The 17,506-nt window shown below is 43.7% G+C and overlaps 1 long non-coding RNA gene across 1 annotated transcript; it reads right to left on the bottom strand.

Annotated features, from left to right (window-relative positions):
• Positions 1-11,692: 11,692 nt before the first annotated feature.
• On the bottom strand, positions 11,693-13,959 carry LOC148684660 (uncharacterized). The gene is made up of 2 exons (XR_015945921.1): positions 13,631-13,959; positions 11,693-12,494 (listed from the first exon to the last, which is right to left on the bottom strand). It is a non-coding gene; the product is annotated as an uncharacterized LOC148684660 (long non-coding RNA).
• Between the last annotated feature and the right edge of the window lie 3,547 nt (positions 13,960-17,506).

Genomic DNA, 17,506 nt, shown 5'->3' with positions numbered 1-17,506 from the left:
GTGGAGTCAATTGGGAAGTACCTGCTGTTTGTTTAACTATGGCTTTGGCCTGACATTTAGTTAGAGAAATGTTTAACTTTTTATGATCAGCATTCCAGATAAGTGGGAGCAAATCCTGCACCCAATAAAACAAATGTCAGCTCTACCAAATGCTCCTATGTGCTCATAGACACACAGGCTGTGACCAAGTTAAAGACTGGGATCTAGCAAATTCCATTGCTCCTTTTTCTGTTTGAACTTTTGTTGTGATGTAACATCCTGACCAAGGGTTTTATGAACACAGGGGGGAAGGGGGAGTTTTTGAGATTCTCACCTGACTAGATCCATACCTTCCAACATTTCTCCAATGAAAATAGGGATGTGCCATTCCATAATGATAATTTTACTATTTATACCCCACACATCTTACTTGGTTGCCCCACCCAACATATATAAAAATATACTATAACATTTTTTAAAAAACTAGTTACAGGTAGGTAGCCGTGTTGGTCTGAGTCGAAGCAAAATAAAAAAATTCCTTCAGTAGCACCTTAAAGACCAACTAAGTTTTTATTTTGGTATGAGCTTTCGTGTGCATGCACACTTCGTCAGATACTTATATATGATACTTATATCAGATACTTATATAGCTCATACCAAAATAAAAACTTAGTTGGTCTTTAAGGTGCTACTGAAGGAATTTTTTTATTTTGCTTCGACTCAGACCAACACGGCTACCTACCTGTAACTAGAACTATGGAAGGCACCACATTGAGCTGCATGAAATGGAAGTCCATCAACCTCACCAAGAAACTTGCACAGATACAAACTGACATCTTCTTTCTGACTAAATGCAAGAACCTGGACATTGTACCTAAGTGTCTTAGAATTAAGAACCCTCTTCAATCAACTTACCCCACAGAATATGCTAGGAAACTTTGCCACAAAGGTATCTGACGAAGTGTGCATGCACACGAAAGCTCATACCAAAATAAAAACTTAGTTGGTCTTTAAGGTGCTACTGAAGGTATTTTTTTATTTTATTTTAAAAAAAACTTCTTTACAGAAGATTGCCTTCAGATGGCTTGAGGGTCAGATAACTCCATACCCTCCAGCTTCTCTCCGATGCAAATATGGACATCCTAAGGAAAAGCGGGACATTCTGGGATGGCTTCTCTAAATCAGGGACACCCCTGGAAAATAGCGACACTTGGAGGGTCTGTAGATCACAGGGGGATTTGGGCTTCCCACTTTGGGAAATATATTTGCAGGTTCATTTTTCAGTCAAGCTGCTTCTTGGTTTTTGGTACATCCACCATTTCTGAGTTCCATGTTAGCATGGCTTTAAACTCTACTGTCATCACGTGGTTGCAATTGTAGTAGTGGGGTGAGTGTGGGTGGGTGGGTGTTTGATGTGACAATACACTTTCCATTCTCACCCACTCTGCAGTGCTGGTTGATCCTGATTGTAATTTAGCATTCAGGTGATACACAGATTACAGTTATTCAGGATTTAGATACAGTCTCTGCACAAGAACAACAGGGAACGGAATACATATTTGCATTATTTAGTCAAGGTTTGGAAAGGTTAGGCACATTGATAGAAATTGCTTGTTAAAATCAGGGATGTGATTTTGCAGGACCTGCTCTCCCCATTTGTGATTCCCAGCAACCGGGAGGTAGAGCATAGTCCTCATGGCTAGTAACCACAGGTAGCCTTATCGTCCATGAATTTGGCTACTCCTCTTTTGAAGCCTTCCAAGTTGCCAGTGACATCGCATGGGGACCACAGGGACAGTCTCCCTCGGCACAAAATTGTTAGGGGCACAAAATTTCAACACCCGGTGCTGCCTCAGTACAGCTGCGCACTTCTGTTGCTGGGCTCTGTTGAAAATGGTTTCTCCATGCAAACCAGGAAGTGACCTCTCCAGACAACGGAATGACTCTTCGTTTCTTATCTCTGCAGCTGCGATCTCTTGGGTGACGTGGACGCCATTAGGCAGTTGAATGCACATGCCTACTCCATCCGTTTTCCTCCCTACCACCACCCTCCCCTGCATGCAGCCCCGGGTCCTGGCAACCCATGCTACACCACTGCAAATTGGTGGCCATTGCTAGCAGCATTGCAAGTAGCAAGACCCCAGGAGATGTGTTTCCCCCTCAGTTCTCAGAAATATGAACAGGATGGTGTTCCTCCAGAGATCTCTAGAGCATGGGCTCCCAAACTGTGGTCCACGGATCGCCATTCAAGTGGTCCACAGCATGTTTGTGGATTTGAGGTCGAAGACGGGAGATGGTACCTCTATCGCTTTAAGCAGCCATGTTGATTTTTTAATTCTGTTTTTATTGCTCCTTTTATTTCTTGTATTGTATTGTTTTGCAATCTGAATTCCATGGAATAAAAGGCAATATGTAGGAAATAAAAGGAGTGATTTAAAAAAAAATGCAATTAAAAATCATACAGTATGTAGCAGAATGCATTTCAATTACTGCAATAGGGAGGGGGGAAAGACCATTAAGTGGTCCAACCAAACCCTCAGGAATTTTTAAGTGGTCCAGGGTGGAGGGTTGAAAACAACTGCTCTGGAGCTAATTTAGGCTGCCACATCAACAGGGGATCTTCTTTGGTCACTGCCACCCCACCCCCCAATATGTGTTTGGGGAAAGGGACGGGGGCAGAGGGGAATTGTGAGGGGTCAGGAGTTCATTCTCTTAATGACATCATTGGGCAAAGGATGTGCCCTAGGGCTCAGAGCGAGCCTGGACTCAAAGTGAGCCATGTTCATGCCCAATCCAAATTGATCCGAAAAGAGTTCCTTTCCGGTGATCCTATTCCAAACTGAGACTGAAGAAGCTTGGTCACCATTATGTGGATACACATAGTAGCTTTGTGGAGCTTTAACAACCCCTGAGCTTATGTAATAGATTTCAACCAGAGCGAAGGCAGAAAGTGCTGTTCTCACTCTGTTTTGGCCTCTTGAGAGTGGAACATAGCCAATGAGCTTTGGCTATGTGATGATGTCGGAAATCACATTGGAGCGATGACAAACCTTCCCCCATCAGCAATGGAGAGCATGATTTCCATTGAGGTAAATTATGGATGGGAAGCCTCAGAGCCAGACTTATAGGCCTGTATATCTGGCCCTCAGCACTCTCTCTCAAGCCACATGTCTCTTCAGTGCACACCCCTCAGGGGCTCTACTGTGTACCTTGAATATTTTCACCTGGCTGGAACGTGTCCTTCAACTCTCTGATGATGCCTTTGGCCTGTCCTAATGAAGGATAGAGACGTGTTTGTGAGTGGGTCTAGAAATCAGTTCAAAGGTGAAATTTGCATCCATGGCTCTGCTCCCTTTCCCTCTGGCCCCACGCACCACTGGCATGTGGCCTCGGGAAGGGGGCCCAGAATGAAATGTGTCCCCTGGACTGAAAAAAGGTTCGCCACTCCTGAAGCGAATACGGCAAATGAAGTGCCCATATTCTCAGGGGGGGCTGTGAGAAATATATCATTTAAAGGGAGGCTCTGTTTCAGGAACTGTTTCGGGCACTTTGAGAGCCTCAGTTTCATAGAATCGGAGTTGAAACGGGGTCTTGTAGGCTGTTGCTCAAAGGTCAGCCATGAAATTTCAAGCTATTTACAATAGTAACTGGCTCCTGTGTGAGTGAGGATAGGGAGCCCAGGCCTCTGAGTTGCAGTTCCCAGCAATGTTAGCATGCTTGCACACACACACACACACACACACACACACACACACACACACACACACAGAGTGATTTTACTTCATTAGCATGTCTTGAATGAAGCAGGGTAAGATTTTAAGTAGATCCATGTGTTTTCGGGACTCCTTTGTTTACCGCTCCTAGTGTTGGGTCTCAGCCTCTGTTTATTCATCAGGGCTGTTGCTTATCCATTCATCATCTAACCACAGAATTTTAAGTAAGAGTATTTGTTTGCTTGCTTTGTCAAAAAAGACCCCCCCCCTCTTTTGCATATTTACTTGCATCCTTGGTTATGAGCACTGGAAGATGGATTTCCAAGGCAAATCTGCAAAATAAAAAAGGGTCAAATAGAATCATAGAGTTGGAAGAGACCACAAGGGCCATGCAGCCCAACCCCCTGCCAAGCAGGAAACACCATCAAAGCATTCCTGACAGATGGCTGTCAAGCCTCTGCTTAAAGACCTCCAAAGAAGGAGACTCCACCACACTCCTTGGCAGCAAATTCCACTGCCGAACAGCTCTTACTGTCAGGAAGTTCTTCTTAATGTTTAGGTGGAATCTTCTTTCTTGTAGTTTGAATCTATTGCTCCGTGTCCGCTTCTCTGGAGCAGCAGAAAACAACCTTTCACCCTCTTCTACATCCTTTTATATATTTGAACATGGCTATTATATCACCCCTTAACCTTCTCTTCTCCAGGCTAAACATACCCAGCTCCCTAAGCTGTTCCTCATAAGGCATCGTTTCCAGGCCTTTGACCATTTTGGTTGCCCTCCTCTGGACACGTTCCAGCTTGTCAGTATCCTTCTAGAACTGTGGTGCCCAGAACTGGACACAGTACTCCAGGTGAGGTCTGACCAGAGCGGAATACATAGAGATGAGGGGAGGAGAACAGAGAAAGAGAAACCAGAAGCAGGTTGTTGGTGAAGTTAGTACTGAATGGGTGGGTCATCTAATATCTGGATTGAAGTCACTCAAATTGTACAGTCAAAGTACTCTCAAAGTCACTCAAAGTACAAGCAATTCAGAGGCTCGTTGACATCCTGGGATTGCCACCTTGCCTTCTTGGGGGAGTTCTAACAACTTTAATAATTGCTTAATAAGCAGTTCACACTTATCGGATATCGTGTATATTCCAACAGACAGGATTACAAGCTGCATTCTTACTTAAATGTGATCTTTAAAAGTTCAGCTACTCTTTCCATTCATTGCATAAAACAGTAATATTTCTTCCTCTTCTAACATAGCTAGAAATAGCGGATAAGATTTTGTTTTTTTTAAGCAGTTCGCTACATGAAATTGTGCATGTTTGCAACTGGGGAAAAACAGTTGTGATGGTTATACAGGATGAGACATGTTAACAATGTCTAACAATAATAAAAAACAAATTTTTAACATATCGCTTCTAATAACGTGTGTAATTAGCCAAAGTGGATAATGGGATACATTTTATTGGAAGAATAATGTTGAATCCACAAATCATTCAGGTCCCACTTGATATTTTCTCCTTGTTACTCTATCATGTAAAAGATTATATGAATTATTCTGGGTACAATAAAAGGTATTGTGTTATCTAGCCAACTTTAAATTGCCTACATTTGCTTGTGGCTCACTAAAGCTACAAAGGAAAATCTCTCTCAACAAACACCTTGTGAGTCATATTTTCCATTATTTTCTGTAAACACAGTGGTTTTAATACAGGTCTTTCATAAATGTTTGCAGAGTGCTCTAAGATACATCCTCATGCCAGAATTCTTCTCCTCTTCTTTATCTGCCTACCAGTCCCTGCACAGATTCATTCGGATGTAAACATCTGGGTGTAATAAACTATGCTTGGCCTAATAAACCACCCTGCTTTCTCCCTTTGCCTCCTCCTTTCTCTTGCGAGTCTCAATTCGACAATTCTGTGCTTTATTAAATCACAGTTTACTGTTACATCTGAACTGGGAAACTGTGATTCCATCTGTTTACAAGCCAGGATATTAAACCAGGTTGAGGCCATGGCCGACATAGTTAAGACTGTAAGATGAGCACTGCTGCGTCAAAGGACCCTTTAGTTCAGCATCTTGCTTCAGCTAACCAAATGCTTATGAGAAGCCTGCAAGCAGAACCTGTGTTCAACAGCAGTCTCTTCCTGCATGTGATCCCCACCAGGTAGTATTCAGAGGCATACTGCCTCCAGGAGGGCAGCACAACCCTCATGGCTAGTAGCCATGAAACTGGCCTTTTCTCTTCCTGTCCCATCTTTCCAAATTCATTTGGTACCCTTGATCCTCCATCCCCCTGTTGCCAGCTCCTTATTAGACCACTTCAAAACGATGAGGATGAGGATGACAGTGATATCTCTTTAAGTCTCAGGTGTTTATGAGATCACTCTACATCAGAGATCTTTCTTCCTCGGTGGTTCTGATCCATTTCCTCTGTCTCAATCCGATTAAGGCAGGGGACGTTCCCAGACCCACCAGGAGATGCCAGAGATTGAGCCTGGGACTTTAAGTTATGGCCCTTCAACAAAGACCCTCCACAACCTGCCTCAATCCATTTCAATTTCCATCACTGAGAGGAAGTGACCACCCAAGTAAAGACTGAGACTGGTAGGGCCATGGCTCTGGAATAGAGTGGAAACTAAGGCAGGGTCAGGACCCTGGACAAGGATTAAGGTCCTTATTAAATTCAGGACCATGGTTAGCAGTCTGAGGCAGACAGGGCAAGTTGTCTTTCTTGGAGCAACTAGGAAGTGGGTGCAGGGTGGGCAGAACATCCTGCACGCCCTCAAAGGCTATTGGGTCACACCTTCGTCAATCTTGACCACTTACCATAAAGATTACATCCCTACCCTTTAGGCGCTGCATCTGGTCTGTTAAAGGGCTGGTGTCTTTCACAGCACATGTTTGCTTCTTTGATGCAGCAGGTTTTCAAGCATCTTTGGCGGAGGTTTCTCGGGACTTTCTTGATCCTCTGTGGTCCAAATAAACTGGATAAACTGTGGGTTTGGCTGGGTCATGCTGAATGTATCTACTACAATTCTAACTGTTTCCTACAATTGCTTTCCTGGGTGTTGTCTGAGTACTTCAGCACTTAAGTCAGAAAAAGAAACAATAATAACAACAACAGTTCCATTTCATTGAACTGTTTCAACCAAAGACACACTTATTTCTGCACGCCTACATCCACATACTTGGGATTTTAAAATTACATCTTTCAAAGTGTGCACACGATGTACTCTGTGCCTATTTTGCTCGTACATATCAGATGCAAAACAAAGAAACGAGCAAAAATGGTTATGCTTCTTACTTTCAAAATATTATCTTTCCAATAGTAGGGAAGGAGGGCCCTTGAGCCAAACTCATGAATCTGCCATGTGAGGAAAGAGTTTGCAACATACTGGGTGCCTTGTCATCTTGGGCAGCCTACATTTCTGATGGAAATTATTCTTATTACATATGCCAGGATAAAAGTATGTGTCAATCCAGGGCTGCCACCAGGTCCAGGAAAAGCTCTGGCCAAGGTGCCTTCAGATGTCACCTCTCCAGCGAGCTTACCAGCTTACCTGGCATAAGGTTGCTGAGAGACAATGTTGTGCCTAGCAGCACTATGGCAGAATAAAGATGGTGGCTGCTGCATATGGAGATCATTGTGTCCCACATTAAAGAGGACCATCTTCTGTAAGAGGAGGTTCTCTGTTTGAAGAGCTGTCTGGTCCAAATTGAATATAAAGATGAAAAACCATGGGAGGTGTGAGCGAGGCTATCAACAGCTATTAACCACAATAAAAAAATTCCTTCAGTAGCACCTTAAAGACCAACTAAGTTCTTATTTTGGTATGAGCTTTCGTGTGCATGCACACGAAAGCTCATACCAAAATAAAAACTTAGTTGGTCTTTAAGGTGCTACTGAAGGAATTTTTTTATTTTACTTCGACCCAGACCAACACGGCTACCTACCTGTAACTATTAACCACAATGACTGTGTTCTACCTCTGCTGTCAGAGGCATGATTCATTTTACGCATCACTTGGGAAGACAAGTGAACTAAGGCCAGTGTACTGAAAGAAGCAAAGATCACCAGTGTTGAAGCAATGATTCTTCAACATCAACTTCGTTGGACTGGTCATGTTGTGCAGATGCCTGATGATCGTCTTCCAAAGCAACTACTCTATTCCGAACTTAAGAATGGAAAGCGTAATGCTGGTGGTCAACAAAAGAGGTTTCAAGACTGTCTGTATTCAAATCTTTAAAAATGTAGTATAAACACCAACAATTGGGAAACACTGGCCTGCGAGTGGTCCAATTGGAGAACAGCCTTTACCAAAGGTGTCATGGGCTTTGAAGACACTTCAGGACACAAGGGAGAAACGTGCTAAGAGGAAGGCACGCTTGGCAAATCCACACCTTGTTCAACTGCCCCCTGGAAACCAATGTCCCCACTGTGGAAGGACCTGTGGATCCAGAATTGGCCTCCACAGTCACTTACGGACTCATTGTTAAAAGCGTGTTTATGGAAGACAATCTTACTCGGCTACGAGTGATTGGAGAAGGAGAAGGAGAAGGAGAAGGAGAAGGAGATACCAATTGCTGGGAATCACAGGTGATCAGAGCATTGTTGCACTCCTATCCTACATGTGGGCTTCCCAAAGGCATTTGGTTGGCCACTGTGAGAACAGGATACAAAACTAGATGGGCCTTTGGCCTGATCCAGCAGGATCATCTTATGTTCTTATGTTCAGAGTCCTTGACATTGCCCATCAAGAGTAACTGGGTAACAGAGTAAGCAGGCACACAGTGTATCTGGTCACGGGGTCCAAAACAACAATGAGGCATATTGCACTTCCATTTAAATCACAGCAATTATTTGCATCTCTACATGTAAATCAGCATATGCAAAAATGATGCAGATCTGTTATCTGCTTGTGTCCTCTTTTTGAGAGGAGTCTTGCATAATTTGCAGAGTTCATAAGCCGAGGATCTCCAGTCTCTCCCGGGCGTCTATTAAAAAGTGGTGAGAGAACACTTTCAGAAATGAAAGGGAAAGGACCCCGCAAACCCACATGCTTCTCCAGAAGGTAGAATGTGCAGGAAACTGGAGGAAATTTACAGGAGCATCATCTGAAGAAAAGACTTTCCCCCTTCATTGAAAGGTCAATTCTCCAGAGTCTTGGCCAATGAGATGTATAGATGAGAAAGAGCAACTTAGGATAAATTAAGCCCCAAAACACACACCCATGTCTCGTCTTTTCACTTTTAATTCTAGCTAGGCACTCATGTCATGCCTGTGTCAGGCCTACATGATCATAGCTTCATCTAAAGAGTTAAGCTGCAACCACCACAGGTGTTAATGTGAACAACAATTTTTGTATGCAAATGCCCAAGCAAGTAGACCTCATTCATCCATTTGCTGTTTTAACATAAAGGGGATACAGAGATCACTTGACTGGGGCTGAATTGCATAGGCATTGATGCACATAAACTCTAATTCAGATGAAAAGATCCCTCCCCACACCCATAAAGGGGAGGGGCTGAAATAAGGGGTGTGGTGATCCGGTAGGGATTCAATTCGGTTTACATTTAAAGCTGAACCTACTTAAGATGAGCTATGATTATTCATTTTTGGTGATTCCGTGTTTGCTGGGATGGTTTTGCATGCGCTTAATCCGGTTTGATTACACAATAATTTATGGATCAGCTCCCTTGAGGATCCTTTGGGCTGTAAGACGGGCCAGAAATATTTAAATAAGATGAACGGACCAATTCAAAACTGTGGCCATGGCTCCGCACTTGAGATAGATGGCCAGCTCAGGAGGATCTTGGCGGTTGCAAATGGCTGGCTTAGCTCTATGCACCAGCGACGCACAAAGAGAGAAAGCATGTGCCATGTATCTGTATTTGTTTAGTCAAATCTGAAGAAAATCGGTAGAAAGTCTGCATTGCTCCCAAATTCTTCACACCCAGTGGTGCAGAAAATGTACCATATGCTGTTCAACAAATGCACCCTTGCGCATTGTTCCGTGACTGTAGAGAAGTCTCCGTCTGCCAAACAACAGTGCTGTCAAGTTAGCAAATGGCACAATAGGAGGATTTTTATTTATTTTGGGGGGAGGAAGCTAGGAAAGATGAAAGTCTATGACTGTAAACAATCATCTTCCTAATGTATTTTGATCATGCCATTCTAGCGCTACCCTCTTGATGGACCCTGCCATTGTTTTGGTTGCACATGGGTTTTCAAGCTTGAGATGTTTATTTCGTTTTAGCGGACATAATTGGGAGATCGGTGCACACATGTAAAGCACAACACATGCGCGAGGGCTTGCATCTTCAGTGCTTATACTTTCCTGAAATGGAACGTGGTGACCCTTTCATTTCTGTTTTCAGTAGAGTGGAATAAATAAAACTTGGGTTCATTGAACATCGTCAAAGGAGGGAGAACAAGATGGTAAAGGATCCACAAAACCTCCCATATGAGCAATGTTGGGGGAGCTGGGCATCTTTAGCCTGGAGAAGAGAAGATAGCCATCTTCAAATATCTTGAAGGGCTGTCACAAGTTACCAGAATGGAGATTCCAACTAAACATTAGAAAGAACCTTCTGGTGGTAAGAGCTGTTCAACCGTGGAATGGTCTCCTTCAGAAGGTGAAGGAGCATCTCCACCTCCATCGTTCTGCCCGGACACTGAGGTCCAGTGCCAAGAGCCTTCTGGCGGTTCCCTCGCTGCAAGAAGCCAAGGAGCCAGAAGGCCCTCAGCGCTGGACCTCAGCATTTCGGGCTGAACAATGGGGGTGGAGATGCTCCTTCAGGTATACTGGACCAAGGCCATTTAGAGCTTTATAAGTCAGCACCAACACTTTGAATTATGTTCGGAAACGTACTGGGGGCCAATGTAGGTCTTTCAAGAGTATATCACAGTATATCGACTAGGGAAAGTTTACTCATGGCACTATAGCCTACAGAATATCACAGGGCAATGGCCCCACCAACAGGCACTTTCTACCATTGCCCCTGCCATATATGAAGCATCACCAGTTGTCTTGTAAAGACATATCATTCCCTCCTAACCTTTCCATGATCCATAAAATTGGATCCTGTTATTTTTATATTATCTCTCTTTTTGTGATACTGCTTTATTGCTGTATTTTTGTATACCACTTAGTGATTTTTTAATATATATATATATATATATATTAAGCAGTAAAGAAATGTGTTTAAATGCATAATCATTTGTGATCCAATGCTACTGCAGCTTAACTGAATTAAAACAAAAATCTGAGAGTCCTAGGATAAATAAATAGGATGGAGGCGGAGGTGGCAAGGAAGATGATAACATGTTTAGTGAAACAGGCCATTCATGCAAACCGGCCAGTTGTGGAGAACATGTGATGACCGAGAAGAAAGGAAGTGGAGATGAAAGGGAAACTGGTAACTGATTAACATCTTAAAGTAAAAGGTGGAACATAAAACATAAAACTTAAAACAGACTCTGGCATGCTAAACTTCGCCATCATGAAAGACTTCAGAATAAACCCAGCAAACATTTGCACATTGTGTTATTTCTAAAGCCCTGGATGATGAGGGGCACCTCCGAATGGCCCCCTTTTTTTGCAATTGTCTTACGCTTGACTTCTTGAGTTAATTTGTAACGAGGAATAATATTGATGCATTAGCTGCCTTCTTCTGTGCAATGGACTTCTCAAACATGGTAAGGATTTGAAGAGACTTCGCACTGAAGGACCATTTCAGGGCAAGCATTTAATAAAGCGTTTTCTCGCCTCCTTTTGCACCAGCTGTCAGGGGCAAGTGAGGTCAGCGTTAAAGATGGGGGTCTGACGGCCAAATGACACATTGCGCCTACTGCATAGCATTGCAGTTGCATCCCTTGTTTTTCTTTAATTAATTGCAGGGGTGGGATTGTTGCCGGGATCACAGGGCACGGGGAGAGGAGGTTCGTCCACTTCCCACTCCAGCTGTGATGTGGAATCCCCCTCCCCACCAAGATTAGGAAAGCACTTTCAATTGGCGTCGAGGGGAGCTCTTTCTTTTACTAAACCTCCCCTTCCCGCACACAGCAATCCCAGAAACAATCCCCCTCCACATGCATGCTTGTAATTAATTAAAGAAAAACAAGAGACGTAGAGGAATCCTACACATTCTGTTGTCTGGCTCTAAAAAGAGCCAGTGGCCAGGCGTCAGAGCAGAGACAAATGGGCTTGCACCAGCCACACGAATAATGTGAATGTGAAATAGTGTGAACCCTCTGATGGTGTCGATGAGCTCACCAGGCTGTAGAACAACCCCCCACTTCCACAGCGGCAGAATTTGGTATCAGGGTTAGAAAAAGAATTCAGGTGTCTTTTATTTTGCGTTACAAGCTGATTGCTTGCTGCGCATGTGCTTCTGTGTTGTAGCGCATTACTGTTCTTCCTCCTTGGAGCAGAAAAATATGGGATGAGAGCTTTGAATATGGAAAAAAGAAGAAGAGTAGAATCAAGCGGCATGTATCCAAATTAGTCTGAGTCATCTGCTGTATATTCAGTGTACTGTATTTACTGCTCCCTTTGGTTTTACATGGGGCGTGGCAAAGTCCCTCCAGGCTATGTACAATGAGCTTGAAAAGCATTGAAAATTGGCAGAAATTCATGGAAAACAAGCACGAAATTAGAACACTATTGATTACAAGGGAGGAGACATTTATCGCCTGATCCATCTCAAGTCATATTTAATAAAATAATAATTCAGAAGTATTTGTGTTCCAGTGTTAATTTCTCAGTATGGAATGCATACAAAGTTGATGGTTTCTTTTCCAAATGCTGAAAGGCAAACAAACAGGCTATTGACATTCATGATATGAGAATCCAATAGTCTATCTTTAGGTGACAATATCCACACTGTGCTAAGTTGATACTTAAAATGCAGCTCTAGGCATGCTTACTCGGAAGTAAGTCCCATTCTGTTCGAAGGGGTTTACTTTCTGGTAAGTTGTGGCCTGAATTTTTCATTCCAACCCATTGCTTTTGGCCTTCCACTGGCAAGGAAGATAACAAGAGTTCGGCTTCTTCTGTCTGAAAGTAAGATGGTGGTGTTGTGTAGTGAAGGCTTCCTTAAGAGTAAAGAGATATTGATTCCTTTTTTAAGGGGACCCTGTGTTGGCCCAGGAGAGGGCCTTCTCTGTGGCAGCTCCTAAGTTATGGAACTTCCTTCCCACAGAGGGGCATCGGATATCTTTGTTATATAGCTTTTGGCGAAAGCTTAAGACTCAACTCTTTACCCTTGTGTTTGACCCTTACCTGAAACCTTGGAGAACCATTTCCAGTCAGAGTTGACTATCCAGGTATCTCAACCTTTTCAAACCCAAGACCCACTTTTAACCCAAACATATATCTAGGGACCCATTTCTTAATCTTTCATCATACCAACCAATCTTTCATCATATCAACCATTGAAGACATTCTGGGCTAGAAGAACCTGTTGGCAGACTCGGTAGAAGACAGCTTCTTGTGTTTAGTATCCTAAAATTCTGGTTGCACTTTCTTTGCCAGATGTTCCACAGAATCTCCTGGTTGGAGGGGAATATCATAAGAAGCTGTGTTCCATCTGCGCATCTTCAGGGCTCTTTGTTTTTTTGTGGGTTTTTTTTTTGCCCCCTCTGGTTTTACAAGAAACTTCCCTCGGGAAATATCGCTAGTCTCGCCTGAGTTCTTTCAGAATGCTCCAAGCAGGAACCTACAAATTCACCTCAAGATTTTGCCCGAGGGGAAGTTTCAATGGCAAATCAAAAACAAAGCTGCAACAGCAACAAAACATTTTTGGATAAACATCAGATAAACTGACATAATGCCTCTCCTCTCCTCTTTCCTCCTCAAATTCATATAGTGCATCTTCTCATATCTTGCCCCCCTCCATGTATCTTAAGCAAACGGACAACAACAACAAAAAACCCACCAACCTGAAGTCATCTTATGTAATTATCTGCTGTTTCCTTGTAATGCTGTGCAGCTGTTCGTATCCAGGGTGCAAAGCAGAGCGTGCTATTTGGACAGATAAGTACAAGGGAAATATAAAACTATTTACGTTCTTATTCCCTGCACTTTGCTGGAGCAGGCCTTAAATGTAAGTTCCTTGGAAAAAGGTTTGTTTAGTTTTGAGGTGGCTGGGCCTTGCCTTATATGTCAATGAAAAAAGCACTGTGGGTTTAGATTTGGACGGATACATGTTGCTTAGGCACAATAGCCTTTCCTCCACAGTTAACTCCAAAAGATGCTGTGCTCCCAAATAGCACCATGAGCCAAGCTCATCCACAGAACAGCAGAAGAGCTGCAGATAATATAATGGTGTGTTTTTCACACAAAAAGTCTCTATAGTGAGGAATAAGCTTGACCTCAAAGCAAGGCAAAAGAGTCACCACTGTTTTCTGATCTCTTATTGCTCTGCATCCAGCAAAAAATGGACTGAAGATCATCTCAGGGGAGGAAGCAAAGCTAGAGCTGACAATGGAAAGTGCAGGCCATCCAACAGGAGTCCTTCTGTTCTCATGTTTCTGTCCGTGAAAAGTTGCGATTCCTGTTTTGTCCCTGTCCAAAGTTGTGTGCTCCAGATGTTGCTGGACTACAACTCCCACCATCCATTGTCATTGGCCATGCTGGCTAGGGCTGATGGGAGGTCAATGACCCATCTCGTCCAGCATCCTGTTCTCACAGGAGCTGGCCAGATGCCTGTGGGAAACCCACACGCTGAGAGCAAGAGTGCTCCTCCTACCTGCAGTTCAAAGCAACTGGTATTCAGAGGCACAATACGTCTACAGTAGAGATTGAACACTGTCATTGTGGAGGGTGACCATTAGAGGGCCACAGCTTCCTTGCCCCAACTTTAGAGTTGTGGCTTGTTAACATTTTTTATTATAGGGAGTTGTTAGTACCCCCATATTTCAAGGCTCACCTCCTACTCCAGGGTCTCTAGCAGCTAACTCTATGACCCTGCAGTCAGGATGGAGGGGGATTTCATTTGATCCACATTTTTTAGGCAATCTATTCTAATTTGCACCTCCCGACCATAGATTTCAGCACAATTATGCTTGGGATTTTTCAGTTTTGTGCTACAGATCCTGGCTCAAAACACACACCAAAATGCAGAGCATGTGGGGGGGGGGGGCGCAGCATTTGGGATAGAATTCATTAAAATAGGAATTTAAATATCAAGAAAGAAGCTTCCACCTAAACATTAGGAAGAACTTCCTGACAGTAAGAGTTGTTCAACAGTGGAATTTGCTGCCAAGGAGTGTGGTGGAGTCTCCTTCGTTGGACGTCTTTAAGCAGAGGCTTGACAGGCATATGTCAAGAATGCTTTGATGGTGTTTCCTGCTTGGCAGGGGGTTGGACTGGATGGCCCTTGTGGTCTCTTCCAACTCTATGATTCTATGACTCTATGAAATATCAATTTAAATTCATATAGATCTTTTAAAACATACAAACACCAGAGATTCGTGCAAGAAACAGGACAGAATGGATTTTAAAATGGTGACGTGAAATTGCCAGAGATCACAGAAAGGGTTTCATGAATCCCTACTCTGCCTTTTACCTGTTGCAGCTGCAGAGGTGTTGGCCTATATGCTTTTCCTCAGATCTTTAGCAATAAATGCAGTTGGTTGGGGCTTCTGAATTGGTGGACAAGCTATTGCAGCGTAAATGAATGCAGCAACAGCAGGCAGTGCAGGTCTGGGGAAACCTCAGGTCAGGGGCCTGAATGTGGCCCCCATGGCCTCTCTGCCTGGCCCTCAGAAGAACTCTCCTCAGGCCACTCCCTTCACAGGTCCCAGATCACACTGAGTGGCTTTTGCTTGCCTGGATGGAGGAGAGAAAGAAGCATGAAGAGTGCGCGTGGAAACTAGCCTACTGTTCAAAGGTAACATTTGCATTTCTTGATCCACCCATTTTTGCCTCTGGCATATGACCCTTCAAAGGTTGCTCGGGAGGGAATGTGACCCTCCGGCTGAAATAAAGTTTCTTCACCCCTAAGGTGAAGCCCTTCCACACTTCAAACAGCACCTCAGTCCCCATACATACTGAGGTAAAAACCAATAACTTTATGTTATAATGACCCCCCCCCACACACACACCTTCCCCTTTAAGAGCAAACTCAACATGGCATTAAATGAATCTTTGCCCATAATGTGCAGGGCTTAGAAAATGCAAATAGCATGTGCAGTTTGAGGAGGCAGATAATTCTCAGAATTGCAGCAGTCATGGAAGCGAAACGTAGCCCTTTCTTCAGTCATGAGGCTGCTAATCTCTGGGTCATGGGTTTGAGCCTCACTCTGGGCAAAAGATGCGTTCATTCCTAGATGACCCCCGTGGTCCCTTCAGAATCTATGATTCTATGACTCCCCTGCTGCAGTCCTGAGGAAAATCCCTCCTCTGAAGCTGGCATTTGTATTGAGAGGAATGCTTGGTGATGCCAACAGCCTAATTCTTCCCAATGTGAGTGACAGCTTTAGCAAAGGGCTTTTGCCTCGGGACCATAGGAGGGAGCAAAGGGTCACCCAGCTGGGTGGGTGGGATATAAATAATAAAATTATTGTTCTCCCACATCTGCTACAATCCCAATTAATTCCCACCGCTACCACCACACATGATGCTATTTTGTTTTTCTAACAAATCAAATGCAAATATCATTTGCAATATCATTTCTAGTTGGGCCCTCAATATGTACAAATATCTGATCCAAAGCTTGATTAATAATATTACATGGTGGAAGTGGCGACACTGAGCAGTTAGATTGTGATACTGATATATTTTTGTCATTATATAAGCACTGTGTACTGTGAGCTTCTAATAGCCGAACACAAGATTGCAAGAATGGTGTGTGTGTGTGTGTGTGTGTGTGTGTGCTGCTGCAATGATTGCAATCCCAAGGCAATTTTAAATTTTAGATGTAGCTGCCAGGAACTAGGAAGTCAGGCTCAGTGTTGAAGGCATGAAGCAATCTAACTGAACCCGGCAAGCTCGTGGCCTGAATAGACTGCACTTCAGGATTCCTTCAGGGTCTAGAGTTATACCAGGCATAGCTTAATTCAGCCCCAAGTATAATGTTAAATGATCACTGCTCCATGTTAAAGGGTGACCTGAAATGGCTGCATAGAATTTCAGAATCAAACATAACATTGGAACCCTGCGAATTGTCTATTTTCAGGGAAGAGTGAATACAGTTAGTTTGCTAATGCTTGAGAACAAAATTTCTGGTCCTTGGAGTGAAACGTTGGTGCAGAGACTTCTGGCTAAGGAGAGATATTGTCCTTCGGTATGTCGTGGGCCATGTCCCCCTGCTCCATGGCTCATTATAGGAGCAGAATCCAGAAGGTTTGGGGAGACCTAGTGACAGAAGTCCTTGTGAAATGTGTTTGACGTATACAGCTAGAATAAGAAGGTGTCCCAAAAGGTGTAAGGTGTACAACAGACTTTGCTGGGGTTGGGGGAGCTGAAGACCCCCTCAGCCCTATGGAGTTGGCGCCTATGGCACTGACTCCACCTCCTGTTGCCTTCACTGCCTTCTGCCATACCTGTCCCGATGGACACCAGCTGGACAAAATGGTAAACTTTGGTTTGTAATGAAACTGGAATTAAAGGAGGGAATCTGAGCAATTGAGAGGGAGGGAGGGAGGGAGGGAGGGAGGGAGGGAGGGAGGGAGGGATGGATGGAATGGGCATAAGGCTTGAGCAGAAAGTGCCCAGCCATGGTTTGACATTACATCTGAACCAGCCCACTGGCTTCTCATGGTATGTTATTAACATGGGCAGAGCAAGTCTCACAGGCCCAGGATTGGCTTCTA

Source organism: Zootoca vivipara, chromosome 9 (genome assembly GCF_965207765.1).
Source record: "Zootoca vivipara chromosome 9, rZooViv2.hap1.1, whole genome shotgun sequence".
Taxonomy (NCBI): domain Eukaryota; kingdom Metazoa; phylum Chordata; class Lepidosauria; order Squamata; family Lacertidae; genus Zootoca; species Zootoca vivipara.
Note: the sequence above shows the minus strand (reverse complement) of the source record. Positions and strands in the feature narration are given on the sequence as shown.